This window comes from Parasteatoda tepidariorum, chromosome 2 (genome assembly GCF_982258835.1).
Source record: "Parasteatoda tepidariorum strain Cologne lab strain chromosome 2, Ptep-v5.0, whole genome shotgun sequence".
Classification (NCBI taxonomy): domain Eukaryota; kingdom Metazoa; phylum Arthropoda; class Arachnida; order Araneae; family Theridiidae; genus Parasteatoda; species Parasteatoda tepidariorum.
Window position 1 is genome coordinate 57343024 of NC_141756.1, and position 18656 is coordinate 57361679.

General features: G+C 27.0%; 1 protein-coding gene and 1 long non-coding RNA gene across 3 annotated transcripts in view; both read left to right on the top strand.

The window, feature by feature from the left end:
* Window positions 1-7831: 7831 nt before the first annotated feature.
* On the top strand, window positions 7832-8675 carry LOC147815784 (uncharacterized). The gene is made up of 2 exons (XR_015431389.1): window positions 7832-8174; window positions 8577-8675. It is a non-coding gene; the product is annotated as an uncharacterized LOC147815784 (long non-coding RNA).
* Window positions 8676-14481: 5806 nt separating this feature from the next.
* LOC107446303 (fat-like cadherin-related tumor suppressor homolog) overlaps window positions 14482-18656 on the top strand; it is a 456785-nt gene continuing 452610 nt past the window's right edge. The window contains exon 1 of one of the 2 annotated variants that reach the window (XM_087157390.1): window positions 14482-14973. The gene's annotated coding sequence lies outside the window, so the exon portion shown is untranslated. The remainder of the gene's footprint in view (window positions 14974-18656) is intronic. The other variant, XM_087157391.1, reaches the window with a different exon arrangement.

Below are 18656 nucleotides of genomic sequence, written 5' to 3' on the forward strand. Positions count from 1 at the left end.
TTCCACTATTTTTAAAACATATACACCACAAGGCAGTGGATAATTTTTTTTGCTTGAAGTTACACTAGATTTACAGTACTTGCGTATAACTGCACTCAATCCTGTACTCTACATTGCTATGAATGAAATAAAATATTTTATATGACTGTAACACACAAATAAAAGAATTTATTATATCTGAATAAGTAGTTTTTAATATAAATACTTTTTATCTGCTTCTTCAGAAGCTCCGAATCGTCTCCTGTTCCTCATTCATAAATATTTCTTTAGTAGCATCGGAAATAGTTTCTTCCTGTCCGAACTCCCTCTAATTAAACGTCCGTGACTCTCAGAGAGTTATCAGCCAAAAGTGCTGAAACTCTTTTATGTCCTTTTCTCATGGCTTAGAACTTATTAATCAGTTTTACTAACGAAATACTTTGTCCTTTCATGTTTCCTTTTATTTGCTCACTGGCTATAAAATGCAAATTGAGATAACTAGTAAAATGTGCACGTTCACGTTATTAGTCGTTTTTAGTTTTTTTATTTGTGAGAGTTGGTGATAATTTTGCAAGGAATTCTTTACGGAAAAATAAGCGTTTCGAAAACCGCTCTTTAACTATAAATGCTGATTATTAGTAACAATTTCATCCAAGTCGCAGATATTATATTGCAAGTTATGTTTATTTACGCTTTGACGATGCTTTCTTTTATTGTTATTGTATTTTTAAATAAAATCCTTGAAAACTAATTTAAGCAGCTAACGCCAAGAGACAGAAAATGTTAGCAATTCTCTATGCACATTAGTTAACTTAAAAGAACAGTTGTGCTCTATTGATTTATTAGAAACATGTGTAAGCATAGTGTTTTCAGGCAAATTATGAAATTCTAAAATTGGTTGCCATTAATAATATTAGTTTTACCAAAGCACTTCTCCCACTATTGTGCGTATTGTGCACTTCTCCCACTACCGGAAGTTTACATAATGAATAATGTGATGAATTCGACTTACAAAGTAATAAAACTATTTTATCTTTCTCTGTATATTTCGCTTATGTGGAGGGTATTTCTTTCATTTTGTTAGGTTGTTTTAAGCATAATATAATTTAAATAGTATTAACTAATAAGTAAAACGTTAAGAATTTATTTTGATTCATTTATTTAGGTTGTCTTAAGTAATAATTTAAACAGTGTTGAATAGTTAGTTATACATTAAGTATTTATTTAGAATAGATTCGTATTTTTGCAGAATAAAAGTGTTAGTTACGAAGTAATTATTAAGATTTAATTTTAATCCTTTGTAAATGGCTTAGAAATTTTTAACATAAACGGCCTGATGGTGTCGCATGCTGTCATACTAAATAACGGGTGACAGAGCTTGCCTCTTATGCTTTTTTGAACAATAGGACAGCTCTTGTAAATAGTTACATTCGTAAAATTTCACTGAGAAAAAAAGTATGGTCAAAACTACCACCCTGTTTCTGAATCAAAGGGAACAAAGCTAGTAAATTTTAATCGAAGTGCTCCGGTATTGAATTTGGTATAATGTACTATAAACATGGTTTTATAATATGTGATAAAGTTTCGTAAATGTGGTAAAATTTGGTGATTTTAATTTTATCATGATACCCTTAGAGCATGGCACAAAAATTATTTATTTGGTTAAATTTACTTTTCATTTTTATCATTTTTACTAAAGGAGTGGTAATAAGAACGATAATTTTGAAGACCAGAGTGTTTGGTAAGCTGTTACCGTATGAGCGAAAAAAATACTAAATGAGTGGTTTAAATACCGTATATTTAAATAAACTAATATATAAAAACTAGTATATAAAAAATACTAAATGAGTGATTTAAATACATTATATTTTCTTTTTATTGATTAGAATTATGTTTTTTTTTTTTTTTTTTTTTTTTTTTGCAAGAAATTTTAATACCATACAATGTGGTAATTTTGCCAGAATTTTTTTTCTCCGTCTGTTTACCAGATTTAGCAACTGTTTTCACGTTGTTAAAAGTTTCGGTGCACTTTGAATCACTCGGTATAATACCGTGCTGCAACCTTGATGTAGTGCCAAGTGCAACCAAATTAGCATGCAATTGAACCCCTCTTAAAATTAATTAAACAATATCACGATTCATCTTGAACGGGTTTAACGCTTTTTTAGGTTAGAGTAAATTTCAAGAACAAAGCGGCGTTTTCAACAATTTTCTCAGGATTCAGAAAATGTATCTGACTTTGATACTTATAACTCATTTTATTCAGCAAAATAAGATCAGTTAAAAAAAATTTTAGTAGCAAAAAAAAATTCATTTTTAAAACTAAGGTACGAGTATGAACACCAAAACTCTGATATCGAGGAAATTTGGTAATTTTGTATAGAACAAACGGATGATTTTTAATTTGGTTTAACTTGCCATCAAATTGGAATATAGAAGAAGAAAAAAAGCAATTAAAACCAGAAAAATACAGGAAAATTAACACTTATACTAAAATTTAATTAAAAAAATGTTTACAATCTTATTAAATTTAAACCAAACTTCTCCTTACTGCTTTAGTTTCATTCAGTGATTTAGTATTATCACCACGTAAAATCAAACTGTCCAAGAGGATGGTCAAGAGGAGAAATCGGACTCTGCTTTGAATGGTTGTCCCTCTTGACTATTGAGGTCAGCGATTCGATCGTAAGAAACCTACAATAAGTTAATATTTCTGATTGCCACTGTTTTCGTAATTTAAGATTCGAATATTTTGCAATATTTCCGTACTTGTATGGTAATAACATTTCTAAAAAAATTTTAATTCTGGTAATAAAATCAAAATATACAAATTATAAAACCTGCTTGCTGTTAAAAACCCTGCTCCAAGCGCGCTTATCACGTGCATTAAGTCGAAAATCATTGGATGAAGCAAGGTAAAGTTTAATGCTCTTCTATAGAAATGTTTAAAAGACATGATCTAAAAATGTTATTGATACCGCAATTATTTTTTTATTTATTTTACATCAAAATTACAGTTTTTTTTTTTTTTTTTTTTTTTTTTTTTTAGTGCAGCGTTATTTTGTTTAGCAAAAACTATTGCCCCGGAATTAGGATTTTTTTCTTTTTGCAACTACGGACTCTTAAAACTGAAATTATTAAGACGTTTCGTTTTGTTTAAATTTCGAATTACGAGGTATATCCACAAAGTAAGTTCCGTTTGGTTATATAAAAAAACGTGTACAGATACAGAAAAAAATATTTATTGTACAAAAATCTACAACTGTGAAACTAATTTTCTACATAGCTTCCGAAATTTTGTAGGCACTTGTCATAGCGTGGCACAAGTTTTTGTATGCCTTCTTCATAGAAGGTTGCCGCCTGTGTTTTCAACCATGTGGTAACATGTTCTTTCAGCTTGTCATCATCGTTGAAGTGTTGACCACCAAGGAAAGATTTTAGGTGTAAGAAGAGATGAAAGTCACTAGGAGCGTGGTCAGGGCTGTACGGAGGACGATCAAACACGTCCCAGTCAAATTCCCGTAGGAGTTCTTTTGTCACGTTCGCAGTGTGAGGTCAGACATTATCGTGTAAAAAAACAACACCTTTTGACAGTAATCCTCGGCCCTTGTTCTGTATTGAGCGGCACAATTTCTTAATAGTCTTAATAGTAACAGTAAACATGTGCATTGATTGTTTGGCCTCGTGGTAAGAAATTAATCAGCAAAATGTCTTTTCTGTCCCAAAAAACGGTGCACATGAGTTTTCGAGGTGTCAAGATTTGCTTAGGCTTAACTTTCGTTAGGGATGAAGTGTGCCTCCATTCCATTAATTGCCGTTTAGTTTCTGGGGTGTCGTAAGATACCCAAGTTTCGTCCCCAGTGACTATCCGAGAAAGAAAATCATCACCGTCTTCATTGTAGCGTGTCAAATACTGAAGTGCACTGCCCATCCGTTGTTTTTTGTGTTGTTCAGTAAGAATTTTGGGTACCCAATGTGAGCAAAGTTTTCGAAATTTCAGTTTTCAGTAATAATTTCATGAATTAGTGATCGTGAGATTTGCGGAAATTCCGTAACGAGAACACTAATTGTAAACTTTCGGTTTTGCTTAAGCTTCTCTTCAACTGCGTGAACCAGTTCATCAGTAACCAAAGACGGGCGTCCACATCGTTCTTCATCGTGGACTTGATCACGTCCTTCATTGAACTGTCTGACCCATCTTCTAACCATTAAATCACTCATAGCAGTTTGTCCGTAAACCTCGCAGATTTGCCGATTAATTTCACATGGTTTAACTTTCTTTGCTTTTAGAAAATGAATGACAGATCTGATTTCACAAGCGGCGGCATTTTCAATTAAGGCTGACATCATAAGGAAGTACTACAAAGAACGCATCGGCAGCAGCTATCTGAAAATGGCGTACATTTCTTCCGCTTGAGTCAGAGTAACTGGCGCGCATGCTAGGAACTGTGATCGCAGCGATGCCGCGGATAGAAGTAGAAACGGAACTTACTTTGTGGATGTACCTCGTAGTTTTGGAATAGTTTAATAGTTTTTAATGAATTAATTATTATTGAATTAATTTTTCAGAGCAAAAAAAAGAAAGGAAATAACCGCTGTAAATTATTTTTGGTTACACGTTGCCCTATTGCTTGCTAAAGATTGAAAAATAGTAATAAAAACTCTTGCCCTTATTGAAAATTTTAAATTAGTTCCGGATTTAAATTTTAAAGTTTCGGTTTCTTTGGATTCTAGGGGACCCCATTCCTTGATCGTTTTAATTAATAAAATTAAAAATTGTTGCTAGTAGCGATATGCTAGATAGAAAGACATCGTCACTCGAATTATAATAATTGTCGAGCTATTGCACTGTAAAATACTCCGGATCAAATTATGGTATAAAGTACCGGTACTTTGTATCATGTATATAATCCATTTTGCCTTGAAATCCATTTTTCCGTAAAACATTAAACCCTAATTTTACAGTTAATTTAATTAGAGTGGTTCAGTGATTTTGCGGTAACTATTATAATATATTCATTTAATTAAAGTCATTCAGTGGTTTTACGGTAATTATTCCTGCAAAAATTACGGTAATTTAGATTATTTATTCCGTAACATGCTCTGATATTTAGGGTAAAAATTACAGGTACCCTGAGTGCCGGTACTTTGTACCGTGATTTGTTCCAGAGTTTTTCGCAGTCTGTAAGAAAGATGTTCTTGCAGCTCCTCGCTTTTTTTCCATCAATATTTGAATTGTTGCATTTTGCTATGAGTTGAAGTTTGAAAAAAAAAGCAGGTCTTACACAAAACTAAAATTAAAAGTGCGAGCAAAGCGAGTTCAGTTAGTAATGAAATCAGAAACGAGTTTCGGAGTTAGGCAATCTATAACAAGTATTGGGCAAAGCCCAGTTGTTTTTGGTGAAAAACTTGATAAAAAAACAAAGGAATAATGAATACAGAATGGCATAAATTTGTAATTATTCGCAGATAAATATTTTTTGTAGATTTCATTTAATTTTAAAACAGAAAATAATGCTGTAAAGTTCATTTACTTTTTCCATCGTCAAGTTTCTTTTAGATGAAATTTATTCAAGAGAATGTCTTAAAAGAATTTCTAAATAATTTCGAAAAATGAAAGTTGGTCCAGTTAGGTGACCTGAGGCAGTTCTACTTAACTGCACAGTAGAAAATAAACAGAAATAGTTCTGCTTATGAATCCAAAAACAATTTCAAACAAAGAAAAATCTATTAAATGGAAACTTGAAACAAATAATGAATAAATAACACACGTAAATATTTACAGGGCACAAAGAAATTAAAAAATGGGGTGGGGGAATCTATGGGTTCTATTTAGCCGGCATCATCCTGTAACCTGTTAAGTCTAGAGCAGCAGAAATTGAAGCGCTACAGTTTCGGTTAAAGTTACAGTTTTACAGTTTCGGTTAAAGTTATACCCTTGCTGTAAAGTATATTTAATTGCTGAAACACATTTTTTCAACTGTTGAAATTTTATGAAGTGTTTTCCCGTTTTATGTTTCAAAAAATATTTTTTTATTATTTAAAATTAATTATTATTTTTTTTTCTTTCTAATTTCAACTGATATCCAAAAAATGTAAACCTTTTACTTTTGCAATTATATCATAATAATTTACTTATATTAATATTCCATTTTCTCTAAGTGAGCACAGGTGTTAAATTCTAAATTAATAATGACAAATTTATATTAATTAATCTAACGAACACTCATGTAAATCAAACACTTACTTTTCTAAAGTTTTTTTCTTTTCTTTTTTTTTAAAAATTCTTGGATGCCTTAATTATTGAAAAACACTTGAATAAAAAACAACAACTCAGAAATAAAATTAATACGACGAAATATATTAGAAATCTTTTGTTAAATTGATACAATTTAAAACTTGTCTCACTTTTTCCAAATATTGAAGGGTATAACCTCATTTACATGTTTAGGTTGTTCTTAACAAATATTGATTTGTCTTAGCTTAGAAACTAAAAGTAATTTATACTATCAAATAACATTTTGCTTCAATTTCTCAGTTTTAGATATTGTATTGAAAATAAATTGAGATGGTTTTGAAAATGGGGTTTATTGATTTAAAAAAAAATATATTTTTCTAACAAATTATTGATACTATCTTTCAATGTTTCTTTATGTCGTTTTCAATTTAACTTCTTGTATTGGGGATGAGATTTTATTGTATTATTTCTAATTTTATAAAAAGGTATTTCGATTTTCTCTTGGCGTCAGTATATTTCATTCGATTCAATTTATTCTTTTTGTTTGAAAGAAGTTCGCGTTGCAATTCAATCTTTATCTTAATTTGTTTTGGAATTTTTTTTCAAGAGTAATATAAATAATAACTTCACCTAATTCGATGCCAAAAGGTTTTAAATGAAGTAATTTTTCAGAAAATTTAAATATCGACACTGGAATTATGATCTATTTGAAAATTAAATGGCCAAAAAAAATAATCGAGTGAGTAAATCTTAAAAATAAATAAATAAGTATTAAAAATGAAAATAAATAAATGAATATTAAAAATAAAAATAAAACATAAAAAATCAATAATTAATTAAATAAATCTAACCATCTATTAAATAAAAATTGTGTGTGTCTACGTATCTCTGCACTTTACAGGCCCATCAAACGAAACGTTCTGTCTAGAATTTTAGTTTTACTTCAAAATGAAACATCCTTCAAAATGTATTCATCCTTCAATATTTGTTTTTAAAATGTATCATCCTGTTTTATCTCAGGACAGTTTTTTCTATTTTTAAAGAAATAATTTGAAAAACCCACACTTTCGTCACCCCCCCCCCGACAGTTAACCGTGAATCTATATGAGATATTAAATTCGAATTTAGATAAACATATGAAGTGAATTTTCTGCTTTTATTTAAGCCCCAAAAGAAGGAAAATAAAAACTTAGACGATTTTTAGTTAATTTTTAAATGTATAGAAAATTAAAAATTTCTTGTTTTTTCCGACAACCACTTTCTATCGTTCTTGCCTGATTATTTCATCCTACGTACGATTCATGCGCTTAGAGTCAGCTGCCGAATCCACTTTTATGCGGTAGTATGGATAACTAGATAAATTTTTATTTTGTGATGTAGCTAAGTTAACTGCTAACCGTGCTTAAAACTAAAACGTATAAATATTTCCCTTATAATGCTGTTTCATTCATCTTCATTTTCCGCGGAAAAGAATGTGGAACCGCGAAGCAGTGAGTTCATGCAATACCTCCTAGAAAGGAATCAAGCCCCACAACGGGTTACTATAGGCGATGATGACGTAGTAGACTTAGGCCCAGAGGGAAACCAGTCAGGGTAGCTATTCTTACGAAAAACTCCGAATCTGATCAAACGAGCCATTGGCGATATTCTGAAGTATTATAACCTGTGTCGGCATTCAGCCAATTGGCGAATATTTTTGATTTGAATTTGTAAACAACCGTCGGTGCTCTGATGTCAACATTCTTCGTAAAATTTATATTTATTCTACAAATGTTATAAATGTCAGCATTAATTTAATTCTTAGTGTTATGAATAATTGCATATGAGTGCTGTGTACCAAACTGCAAAGGATTTTACAAAGTTGATGGTACAAAAGTATGAAATTTTGGATTTCCCAATACGTAAGAAATGGCTTGCCGCCATGCCAAGAGATTTTGAAGTTGCAAAGAATTCTAAAGTGAGTAATATTTGTTTTTATTTTTAAAAATTTAATTATGCTTCTTTATTATATTTTTACTAAGAGTAAATTATTTTAAATTGTGGATAAATTATTTATAATAATTAAGTTGTTCTTATCAATCATATCGCAAACTATTGTAATATATAGTTATTTTTATAGAGTTTTATTTTATAAAAATATTAATAATTTTAGTATTTTATTAAATTTTTGCTCAAACTTTAAACATTTTTGTTTGATCATAATATATTGTAACTGCTTAAAGCAAATTTTTTTTTATTTGATTATGAAATTTAAATCTATTAATTTTTCTACAAAAATCTATTAATTTTTCATACATGAATATAGTATGTACTATTTATTTTAAATGCACATATAAATATTGTATTCATTTTGTTATAGGTATGTGAGATGCATTTCAAGGAAAATGACATTAGAAAAGAGATATTAAATGACATTAGAATTATTTTTAAATGTTACTGAAAGTTAAACATATATCAGTATAATTTATGTTTACATTTTATTTATCATTTTTTGAATTTGCTACTTAATAAAATATTTGTTATCTAAGGTTGCTTACTTTATTTTAGTTTATCAGTGTGACGGGTAAAAATTATACTTTTTTAAATGTTACTGAAAGTTTAACATATTTCAGTAAATACATTTTATTTATCATTTTTTGAATTTGCTACTTAATAAAATATTTGTTATCTAAGGTTGCTTACTTTATTTTAGTTTATCAGTGTGACGGGTAAAAATTATACTTTTTTAAATGTTACTGAAAGTTTAACATATTTCAGTAAATACATTTTATTTATCGTTTTTTGAATTTGCTATTTAATAAAATATTTGTTATCTAAGGTTGCTTACTTTATTTTAGTTTATCAGTGTGATGGGTAAAAATTATACTTTTTTAAATGTTACTGAAAGTTTTAACATATTTCAGTAAAATTTGTGTTTACATTTTATTTATCGTTTCTTGAATTTGCTATTTAATAAAATATTTGTTATCTAAGGTTGCTTACTTTAATTTTAGTTTATCACTTCTAACAATCACACTTCCACAGGAAAAAAAATACAAATTATAATCATGCTTTTGATATGTTTTTTTTTCTATCTAAACCTTGTTTGAAGACTGCATTTGATTTTCTAAATTTTTTTAAGCTCATTTTATGTCATTGTTTATAAACAATTTCTATTTTATTTCGTATGCTCTAGTTCTAATAACATGCAAAACATAATCATTAAAATCCAAAATAATCATCTACTAAAAATGTAAGTATCATATTATAAAAATTAGACCCCTTTCTTAGTTTTATGTCAAAACTATAATAATAATAAATGTGTAAAATCCCTTTAAAAATATATTTCTTTGTTTTTAATCCATACATTTTATAACAAAAAGTTAGATAAAATTTTCCAATTTATAAAATAAAACTGAAATTTAATGCTTAAAAATATATTTTTTTCATTCACACAACAGTTATTTTTGTTAGAATTGATTTATTGTTAATCATTTCTGAAAACAAATAAATATATTAAGAATTTTTACACAATTTAAGAACATTTAATCTAGACAAAAAAAGTAATAATAATAATTTGTAGAAAGTAAAAAATTAGTAGAAGAGTAACGAAAAAGTGTCGAGAAACAGAAGGAAAAAAAAAACCCGTCATTGTCAGAAGTGATCAGCAAATCTGGGCCTAACTGTATGAGTCATCGTTTTGCGTCCTTCGGCTTTCTTCCATCTAGGAGGTATTGGTTCATGTCGGTGAATCCGTTGGTCTATGCAGGCCGCTAGTTAATATTTAAATAAATAATTGAAAAAAAATTAAATAAAAAACTAATAATTAAATGAATTATAAAATAAATACTTAAATAAACGAATAAATTCATTATATTTCGAGGTAACGCGTAATGCCACAATTAAATATGAAGTCCTATTGGAATTGTTTACGCAAATACAATATATTTATCCTTACGACTTTTATAAATAGCTGTTTTTAATAATTTGTAAGGTTATATTACACAATAGTGAGATTTATAGTCTCTGTTCTTAGTAATCAGTAACGATGAAATATTAATAATGACAGTGAAATCCTTAAATTAAATATTACGAAAGCACAAACTTAACTAAAATAATACTTTACACAAAACTCCAAATAACAAGATGTCACGACTTACGATGACCACGACTGGTCAGCGTAAAGTTCTACTATAAACTAATCAATTGAAGTAATCCTCAGCAGAGGGAGCTGTTGTATTAAAAATTAAAAAAATTTGAAATTAATATGAAACAACTACTGGTCAGCAGGAAGCAACTAAAGTGTATTTTATATTATGACCAGCATTGAAAATTAGATCCAATTTTAAGTATGCAACTATCACAACGCAGTATCTCGTAATTTTGAACCCAATCCAGAATACAAGGGAACTGCTCAATCAAGCATTGGGACAAACTAGCCACCGCAGAGGACTTTTTGATGGAACGAACCTGCATTTGTGTTACACGAAGAGGAAAATCACGATAACCTCCTACGGTTAAAGGGTTCTGGCCCATGATCCGTCTACTTTTAAGGGTATTTTATATCAACACTATGATTGGTGCGAGACGGGATACCATCGCTGGAAAATAGCTATCGCCAGCAAAGAGTAATCGACGGCGATTCTTAACTGTTGTATTGAGAATTATATATATGATATAAAAATCAAATATTACCCTACATCAAATAAATCCTACATTAGATTGTGCATAACTGTTAATTTTCAAAATTTATTCGGTTGGTTTTAATTTACACAATTTTTTTAAAACAATATTGGAAAATTATGCAAACAAATTTATTTTCTATAGTTAAACACAAAAAACAATTCTGAAGAATAAATGGGATCATATTAATAAAATGTGGTATTAACTAAATTAGATGTTTATTTTTTAAATAACATAATAAACAGAGTCATTCCGCCATTAACTGCAATTGTTACAAATTTACGTTATGAGCTGAATTTTTAAGAACCTTTTTACGAATTTCTACTTGTCCAGCAGAGGGCGCTGTAATCATGCATAATAACTATGAATATGTATCACTCGTTTATCAATCTATCGTTTATTGAATCTCTGATTTTGCATGGGAAGTAATATGGGAAGATATTTTAAATTTTAATACCGGAAAGTAATGTTTTTCTAAATTTTTTATTTTCTTATCTTTTGAGACTCAATTGGTTCGAAAATCAGGCCAAACGATAAAATTTAGCAATCGTCATGTATCAAAGCCATCGCTTGAATAAAAATATCGTTTTGATTACGAATTCATAGATAAAACCACAGTCTTATTAATCTAATAACATTATATTTATTATTAGAGGCAAAATTATTTCCGCTTCATGTTCCGATGATTCAACATTTCTGGAAATTTTGGAATCTATCTCACTTTGCAAAAATGTAAATTAGGATTAGTGGCGCCAGCCAACTCGTAAGTCTCTGGTGCTTAGATCAATAAGAATGATGCTTTTTTTTATGACAAGTGGAACATAAATATTTCGAAATAGCAGTAATAAATCTTTCGGTATAGTTCGCTTTAAGAAAAGAATTAAATTTTTTATGGAATGTTGTGATTGTGAAAATAAAGGGTTTATTTATCAATAATATCTTCTGATGGCCCATTCTTTTCAGCTTTTGGTTTAGAAATTTTCCGTAATACGCAGTGCATATTGTTTTGTATTAATTACATTTACAATGTGTTAAAAATTTGTTGCTTATTAAATATAAATTTAAAGTAACCATAAACATAACTTAAAAAAACGAACTTTAGTGATTATAGGCGAAAATGAACTTCACAATTAATCATGATAAACTACGTAAATGATTTATAACGCGAATCTTCGCTTTCTTAATCACTAACATTATTTAAAACAATTATTTTATTATTATTACAACAATTGAACTACAATTTACAGAAGATTATAAAACAATTGCAATTATTTTAACAAGTAAAAGTAAAAAGTTTAAGTGAAAGTGTGTGTATAAATTACATACTTTCCAATCATTTTTTAAATAATAGAAGACTTTCTATCTTTATTTTAAACTTTCTTAATATCTTTAAGAACTTTTTTTTACAACATTCATTATTTCGATAAAAAAAATTCCCTTCGACGTTTAAGAAAGTTTATTTTAAAATAACATAATAATTATTTATTTTAAAATAAGCCTATATAAATATTATTTCCTTTCAACTTTCTTAAAACTTAATAATTAATAGTTCCTTTAAATACTTAGTAAATAATCAAAATATATTAAAAATTAAATAATAGCCAATAAAGGCAACATTTTAATATAAAAAATTTAATAATTTATTATAAATAAATTAATAATTTATTATAAATAAATAATAAATAAATAATTTATTATAAATAAATAATAAATAAATAATTTATTATAAATAAATAATAAATAAATAATTTATTATAAATAATAATAAAAATAATGAGAAAAATAATAATTTTTTTTTTTTAAATAACAATATCCACCAGCGGTGTGAGCCATTCCTTAATCGCTCAAACAACAAGAAAGTTTATTTTAAAATAACATAATAATTATTTATTTTAAAATAAGCCTATATAAATATTATTTCCTTTCAACTTTCTTAAAACTTAATAATTAATAGTTCCTTTAAATACTTAGTAAATAATCAAAATATATTAAAAATTAAATAATAGCCAATAAAGGCAACATTTTAATATAAAAAATTTAATAATTTATTATAAATAAATTAATAATTTATTATAAATAAATAATAAATAAATAATTTATTATAAATAAATAATAAATAAATAATTTATTATAAATAAATAATAAATAAATAATTTATTATAAATAATAATACAAATAATGAGAAAAATAATAATTTTTTTTTTTTAAATAACAATATCCACCAGCGGTGTGAGCCATTCCTTAATCCACTATGCCTTTGCATTCGTCATATTTTTGATAATCATATCATAAGTCCACTGCAAAAGAGAACATTTTGTTAATAATCATAACAAAATGATTATCTAAAGATAATCTGAAATTTGAAAATGTTAAACTTTGCTTGAAAAAAAAATTAAACGTGGTTATGTAGAAGGTGTAACATGAAAAGAAAAAAATTAATAATAATTAGTTTATTTGTTAACAAGCCACATATCACTTTAACAGTTTAAAAAAAAAGGTGGTTTTTCTTTTTTGAATTATAAATTATATTAATTTAAGAATTATTATTTAGCATAAATAACATAAATTATTATTTTAACTTATAATATTTAGTTAATATATAATATAATTAATATAAGTTATAATTTTTTTTTTTTAAATTTCAATAATGGTAAGAGTTATATCTGACAATACCAATTATCTTCTTTCTCTTCCTCTTCTTATTTTTTTCGACATAAACTAGCTTATAAAGTAAAGATCTCCAGAGAGATGAAGGAATTTTCTTACAACAATGAATAAATAGTTATTTTTCAAAGTAAAAAAAGAGAGGGAAAAAAACGCATTAACTTTAATTTTTTAATTTTAATTTTCGCATTGCTTGATTTTGATTTCGATAATTTTGGTTTCTAGGAATAGTTTTCAGAAATGTATACTCTACTGTTTTCAGAAGTCGTGCCTAAGTTATCTAGCCGCGCCTAATATATTTAAAATAGTAAATAAAGTTTTCATAGTTTTCAATTATTAAAATTATTTAAAAAAGAAATCATAAAAATTTCAATTTTTTTGAAAAAAAAATCTTTAATAATACTGCTATTAAATTGTAATTAAGTTTTAAAATTAAATATAAATAAAATGTTATTATGTAACATAATTGTTGGGATTCATTTTAAGACTCAATCACACAAAATGTAGTCAGGCTTGAATAAATTTTTTAACAAGGCATTGTAATTTTTTTTTTAATTTTTGACTGATAGTCTGTAGAAATGGAATACCTCAATAAAAGATAAAGAACCCACGCATTTACAATTGCTTGAACATTACTATTATTGCTTACGATAAAAAAAAAACATGGTTTCCTTTCAATTTTACAGCATATTTTATCAAACTTAAATGTTAAACACACTTGTTCCATACTCTTTTGAGATAGGAAGCATTTCTTACAAAAAAAACAGTAATCATACTTAAAGCGGAAACTATTCTGCTTCACAAACAGATTATTTTTCCTAGCTTTGTTTAGGAAGTGATAAAACGAGAAAAATATTATCTACTTTGAATATTTTATTATCTAACACTGAAGGTTTATCTCCCAACAAACCGTTACACACGCTCTTCCCCTTGCTATCAACTTCGTAAATAGTTCGAAAGCGATTTCACGCCAAAGTTGGAAACATTTTTTAAGACGAGGTCAAGTTCTGTTCATTAGAATGAACTCCAGTCTTTCATATAAGGGAAAAAACTAAAATGAGAACAATAAATCAATTAAAGATAACTTGAATCATAATAATCACTTTTGTAGACACAGATAGAGTAAAAGTATACTTTTATGGCCAATTCGTAGAATTAAAAACTGAATAAAAAGTTTCTGAAAGTTTTTTGCGAAGAACTATTTTTTTGCTGTAAAGCGGTTGTATTCCGTCGCTTCTCGCTAAAGTTTGCACGCGGTAGGCGCGGCGTTGAGGAATTATGAAATAAGTTGTGCCGTCAATTCGGCTGCGTGAAGTGGTTCTGTGTCACTATCTGTAAAAAATTGTGTTAAAAATCATCTGTGTATGTGATACTCTTATCGATTTGGATTTTTATCAATACAAGACAGTGCATGTCGGCGATTTAAATAGGTATGTTGACTTTGATGTTTCTTAAAAATTCTTTTAAGGAGGCCAGCCCGGCAACTTATTGTAGGCTTTCGTCCGTATCGTGAGGGTCACGAAAGAGAAAATTAAAGTAATTCTCGTCTGGTTTTATACATATATATATTTTTTTATTTTACTTTTCACCCTAACGACAGGTGCAACATGAAATTCGTACACTGTTATGAAACATGTTTCACAATTTCTCAAGCATATTAGTTTGTTCACGAGTAGTTTTGATTTCATATTTTGCTATCCTTAATTCTGTAAAGTTTTAACTAATAGATAAATGATTAAAAATTTTTATAATAATTAATTTTTAAAGAAATTTTTTATAATTAATTTTAGATAAGTTCCCAGTAATGATATTATATATTTGTATCTAAAGGTTTAAAAGTTATGTTTTCCGGATATTAATTTTTTTATCTTTATTAAAAGTGAAGTTACTGTTTATTATGAGAAAATACATTTATAACATTACATATTGTATACTGTGTTACATATTATATACTTTTTATAAGTAAGCCTAATATCAAATTTCGTTTGAACGTTAGTTTGTTCATAATTAATTTTAATTAAATGTACAATATCATTAATTTTGATATTAATCTTATTACAACTTTAAATAATATCAGTTTTGTTAAATAATATCAATTTTGTTATCGATTAATTCATTGAAACATGTAATAATTATTTTTTTTCTAAAATTCATTTTAGATAAATTCATTGTAGAGGAAATATATTTGCATCTGATGGTTAGCTAGTTACTTTTGTTTTCTGGATAAAACATTATAATTTCCATTAAAAGCAATGCTTTTCATATGTAAATCTGCCTTTAGTTTTTTTCTAAATAATGAAGCAGTTGGTTTCGTTTTTCTTACCGCTCGTTCGTAAGTTGACCGGCGTAATTGTTTGTAAACAAACCGGTTACGTTGGTTTTAGCGTAGCTGTATATTTCCTCGTAAAAATGTTTGGTTTTGTTTGTAATCATTTTTTTAGATATAGCTATTAATGAATATAATTAAAAAAATATTTTAATGCTCTCAGAATTAAAACTTTTAGAACAATATATGAATTTTGTGTTAATGACACAAGAGTCTGAATAACGAAATTACACAAATATGCTGAAAAATTTATTTATTTATGGAAGTCAAGTTATTATTTTGATTCAATTTTATATTAATATTAATCTCTAAGTAAATACTTTTGATTTTTATTAACCGTTTATTAAATTAGTTCTATGTAATAAAATAATAAAAAAGAGTAAATTTGGACTATTTGGTTTTATAAAATTTTGTACTAGGATTAATTTTATAATTTATCAATACTTTCCAAGTTATATATGTAAATAATAAGGAGCCATAGCTCTTATTTTTTTTTTTTTTACTCTATTTACTATTATTATTATTTTTATCAACTTTCATAGAGAATCTGGAATAACCCCCCTGATAACATGTCTATCTCCAAGTCCCTATCATTTCATATCACCCTGATAATCTTGAAACAATTATCAATTCGTGGTTTGTTTATTTTTACTAATAAGGCTAAAATTTAATTAATGTCAGTAATCATTTATTTAATATATGATTTTAAATTTAAATGCATATCTTTTATGGTCTATACAATTTCACAATTATATATTTATTACGGTAATTCAAATTCAATTACGGTCTTTCAAATAATTAAACGTATTGTAAATTTTTGAAGAATAAAAAACTTAATGATTATTAGCTGAAATTTTTTTTTTCTTTTTTAATATTTATGTAACAAAAGTAATAACTATGTTGAGTGACGAACTTGATATTAAAGTCCCATGATAACTCCATGTATCTATTTTTTATTCACTATCATTTTCCAGTCTTAGAAAGTGGTTTATTGATTGAAATACGGCGCATTATTTCGTTCCAAATCTTAGAACATTAATTTTATCTTTCTTATCATGATATGTAATTCTTGTTCTATAACATTTATAAATATGTTTCCAGTCAGATTGTTATGATTAGAAATTTACTATGTTTACGCTTAACTATGTCCACGCTTTCTATTTTAACGTTTTACTATGTTAACGTTTTACTATGTTAACGCTTACTATTTTTAACGCTTAAAGTTATTAAATTCAACTCACTTTCACATGCATAGACAACAGAGATAATCTCTATGTTAGTAACCCACTGTGAGTAACTCACTCCATTTGAGTTATTAGCATATTATGAAAGCTTACTTTCTTTTCCCTTCTTTTTGGAATAATAAAGAATGTAACAATACCATTATTAATGACAATTGTATATTTACTACAGTATTCCAAATTGTATTGCAGAAATCGTTATAATAATCGTATTGTGAATTTTTGAAAAAATAAAATAAATGATTTAATACTACAAAATTTTTTTTTCTATATATACTACAAAAGTAATAACTATGCTGTGTGATGAACTTGCTATAAAAGTCCCATGATTACTCCGTGTATTTATTTTTTATTCGCTATCATTTTCAGTTTTATAAAATGGTTTATTGATTAAAATAAGACGTATATTAAAGTTCTAACTCTCACAACGTTAAATTTATCTTTCTTATCATAATATGTAATTCGTGTTCTGTAACATTTATAAATATGAATTTTCCTTGTCACATCGCTTGATTAGAAACTTACTATAGTGTTACTTCCATTTTATGAATTTTTAACGCCTAAAGTTATTAAAATCACCTAATTTTCCCATGCGTAGGCACGAGAGTTAATCGCTATGTTAGTAACCCACTGTGAATAAAACCCACTCCATTGGAGATATTAGCATATTATGAAAGCTTACTTTCTTTTTCCTCCTTTTTGGAATAATAACGAAACAGTTTAGTAACGGTTTTAATGAAGAGCTTCGAACACTTTTTTTATTAACTTTCTTTAAATTTAATTTGATTAATTGTGTGTTATATTAGTAATCTAAAGAAATAACTATTTTACCGAATACCGAATTATTTTACTTGCTTAAATGCTTGGTGAAAAAAAATTTCAGGGATTTAAAAAAAAAGAAAAAAGGATGATGATAATAAAAGTCGACATGTTTCAAGACAGAGCTAAAAAAAATAGGCGTCTATTCTCACAGCTTGCCAGATGTGAATGAGGAAAACAAAAGTTATTAACAACATTAAGAAAAATAGAAAACATAAAGGCAAAATGAAATTGGGAAAAAATTATTGTTTAAATGATTGTTAAAATAGATAATTTATTTTTAGAATTAAAAAAAATATGTTGAAATTAAACTAATTACTCAAGAGTCTTAACTTAAACTAATTACGTCATTCAAATGATGACGTCAATATCAAACAAGAATCAGTTGATTCATACAAATTCATTTAAATTACTAATTCAATCCGTTGGCTTAAAATAGCTAAACTGAATGAGTAATTAATTCAAAGGCACTAACTTATTGACTGTGTTTTGTTAAATTAAACGAACTTGAATCAGTTGATTCTATTCAAACTAATGGATATAAAATCAGTTCCAACTCGTCCGATTAAATTAAGTTGACTTGCACAATCGAACCACTTTTTAATAAGTCATAGATCATTCAATAAAATCAATATATTTCATATATAGATTTGACACTTAAAGCGTCTACAATGCTGTTCCTTATATCAGAAATTTTAAAAATGTTTCATATAGCTTTTGTAATTTT